This window comes from Mchenga conophoros, linkage group LG23 (assembly GCF_057382185.1).
Source record: "Mchenga conophoros isolate Kocher_MC1m ecotype Shallow Benthic linkage group LG23, M_conophoros_male_GT1.1, whole genome shotgun sequence".
Taxonomy (NCBI): Eukaryota; Metazoa; Chordata; class Actinopteri; order Cichliformes; family Cichlidae; genus Mchenga; species Mchenga conophoros.
In genome coordinates, this window is record NC_140547.1 from 25059904 (window position 1) to 25063241 (window position 3338).

The window sequence follows — 3338 nt, forward strand, 5'->3', positions numbered from 1 at the left end:
CTCTAAATACTCAATTTTGGACTGTTTTTTCTACTTGTTACTCTGAAAGATGTCATACAAAGCCAATGTCCCTATTATATAGCACCAAATTATGACAACGCTCGCCTCAAGGCGCTTTATATTGTAAGGTTAAGAACCTATAATAATACAGAGAAAGCCACAACAATCCAGTGACCCATGTGAGCAAGCACTTGGCGATAGCGGGGAGGAAAATCTCCCTTTTAGCCGGAAGAATCCTTGAGCCAAATTAGTTGTGGCCGACTAGACTTTCCAGAATCTGAAATTTGATGAAACATTTCGTGTGTGCAGTTTAGTTAAGCAAAAATAGAGAAAGAGACGATCAGTTCAGTTCTCAAACTGAACTTTGTTTTTGTGGCAGGAATTTATCATATTTCTTCTTCCAAAAGTTACAAACTCATCAACATTTGAAGCAAAACGAGGGCTCAAGTGTGAAATGTAATTCTGGGCTGCCAAGCCACCTTAAATTGACAGTGCAGGGGTGTCACAGGGGTTCCTACAGCCATCAAATCCTCTCTACAACACCTATATCCTTTATGCATTGCATCATTAAGCATACGTCATCTTAACATTAGGAGGGAAACATATATCAGTTTTAACAGAGATTAACAGCTACTACAGCTAATTTCTCTGCTGTTGCCCCTAAAGGTCCCCCTGCTTCTTCTTTTTTTTTAAATGCATTAAACAAAATCAAACTTGGATATTTTTCTGTGAAGCCATGGGAATTATTTGTCGAGGAGCTCATTTCTGTTTCACACTCAAGTGGCTCTCAGGTTCTCCTCAGCTGGTAGCTGAACTTCTATAACTTGGTGTGATATGCAAACTTTTGAGGTGTGTTAAATACACTGGAGTGAGAAATAAGGATCTGACATCTTTTGTTATTAAAGAAGTAAAATATCTGAGTCTGAGCTGTGTCTTTCTTTTTGTTTAAAGCCTGCACTTGATGATGACAGCAACATTTTAAAACCTCCTCCTTAAATCTTTGTGCCTTCACGCCTGTCACTTCTCAGTATTGCTCGCTGTAAACATATTCATCGCCTCTCTGTCATTTGTATTCATCGCTGCACTTTGATCCATATTCATCCTAAAACACGCTGCTCACTGTGTCGTAGTCCTTGCTCATGTGAGAAGTGCTGGGCAGTGATTTGAGGTACTCCATGTGCCTTCTGGCGTCCTCCTGATTGTGTTTGATGTAGTAAATGATGTAAGCTGTCACCATGGAGAACCAGCAGAACATGGCCACAAACATGGCTACGTCAGTCGTCTTGTGGTGGAAGTTGCAAAAGTTGATCCCCGAGTCCAGGACCTGGATCACCGGCTGTCCCACGTACTCCTCCTGCTCTGACGTGAAACAGCTGACCTCGTTCACCGTCTCAGGGTCGAGCCTCAGCTCCCTCAGTGTCTCCTGCAGTGAGCACTCGCAGTGCCAGGGGTTCTGGGAGAGGCGGATTCGGGCGCGCAGCTTGGTGAAGGTGTCCCTGGGGAGGCCGCTCAGATGGTTGTTTGAAAGATCCAAGGTCCGCAGGGCTTCGGAAACCCCCTGAAAGGCATCGACCTCCACGCTCTCCAAGACGTTGTGAGATAGATCCAGCTCCCTGAGGCGGTGAAGGTCAGCGAAGGCTCCTTTTGGGACGTGTCGGATCTGGTTCGACGAGAGCAGGAGAACCACAGTGTCCTTGGGTAAGTTCGGCGGGATGCTTTCCAGGTTGCGCGAAGTGCACTGCACCACCATGCCGTTCCTCTCTGTGCAGTGGCAGAGCTTAGGGCAGGCATAGGCGGTCATCATCAAAGAGAAGAGAAGTGTTCCCACAAAGAAAAGAGAACTAAAAGAAGAAGGGTTTATGGATGACCTGCACCTTTGAGAGGCCCCCATTAGCCAGCGTTAGGACTGAAATCAGTGCTGCTGGTATGAGGGTGTGTTGCTTTAGAGGCATGAAATACATTCAAGCAAAGGATGTGGCTACAGTTTCATTCTCAACATTCGCTTGAACATCGTTTATTCTGACAGTTAACTGATCCATCTCAAAAGAAGGCAAACGTTTGAAAGTTTGCATACTTGCTAAATGAAATTTCACAGTGAGGTATGGATGATGTAACCCAGAGACAGTACACGGTGGGAAATGTAGTCCATGGTGGGAGGGACACCTCTTCTCCGCCCGGCTGCAAGAAACCTGTGAGAAAAAAAAGATGACAGTGAAACAAAGGGTGAAAAAGATATCGCGGCCCCTTCATCTCACAGCCTCTTTCCAGGAAAAGTAAATAAATAAATAAAATCCTCCCCCTCTTCTCCGACTCCTTCCTCCTTGGAGGGGGAAGTTGGTAAAGTTCAAGATTATCATAATAATACAAGGTTTTCTATAGCATGGGTCCCTCAACTCAAAATCTGTCCCCGCGAGAAAACGACAAGTCATTAAACAAGGTGTGGGCTCATCAATATGCATCAGATGAACTTTGAAAAACAGTGATTTGTGATTAAATAAGAAGTTGCCTGTAGTCTATAAGGTTAGCAGTGATGTATGTGAGAGCATCGAAGGTCGGGATGCAAATTAAAACCCTCTACAGGATGCACTGTATTCAGGCCGATGACAAGGTGCAGACTGAGTGATAAGCAGCTTTTTGATCAAGACTGTGAGTCTCAAACAAGCTGCTGTGTAATGGCTTCTGAATGATGTTCATACGATAAGCTAATGTTTCAGAAACTGCGGTACCCTTTTGGAAATTACAGGGATATTAACGTGGGTGTAGCAGAGATAAGGATGCAGGAAATAAAAAAGGATATTACAGGTGTAGATGTTATTAAATGGGGGCATAATTCGGAGATAAACTCTCATAAATTTCAGCTAATTGAGTTTAAATTTCCTTTAAAGCATCTACCTTCTATTTTTGTTCTTTATTTGATATTTTACACGATAAAGTAGATTCTAAATGGCAAACTTAATTAATTTGTTAATGTTAATGTTAATGTAAAAAGTATCTGATTAACTGATATATTAATTAACAATTACAACAATAAATGCCCAGCTCCCCTTAGGAATACCATAGAAACACTTTTGCATACATTATTATTCCTATTCATGATAAAGTAATCTTATACTGATCAATACAGGCAGAAATTTTTTTTTTCTATTTTGGTCTCATTTGGCTTAACTATTTTAAACTAAATTTGGAGTTGGTAACTTACCTGACAGCTTCACTCTGTCCTGCTGGATTTTAAACGGACCGGAGAAACATCCAGGAGTAAATCACCGCCTCATCCTCTGCAAACAAACAGACGTCTCCGCTCAGAATCTAGCTGAGAAAAAGCAGCTGCTTAAAGAGTC

General features: G+C 42.5%; 1 pseudogene; it reads right to left on the bottom strand.

Moving 5' to 3' along the window:
• Nucleotides 1–599: 599 nt before the first annotated feature.
• Nucleotides 600–3334, bottom strand: LOC146547335 (leucine-rich repeat-containing protein 3 pseudogene; annotated as a pseudogene).
• Between the last annotated feature and the right edge of the window lie 4 nt (nucleotides 3335–3338).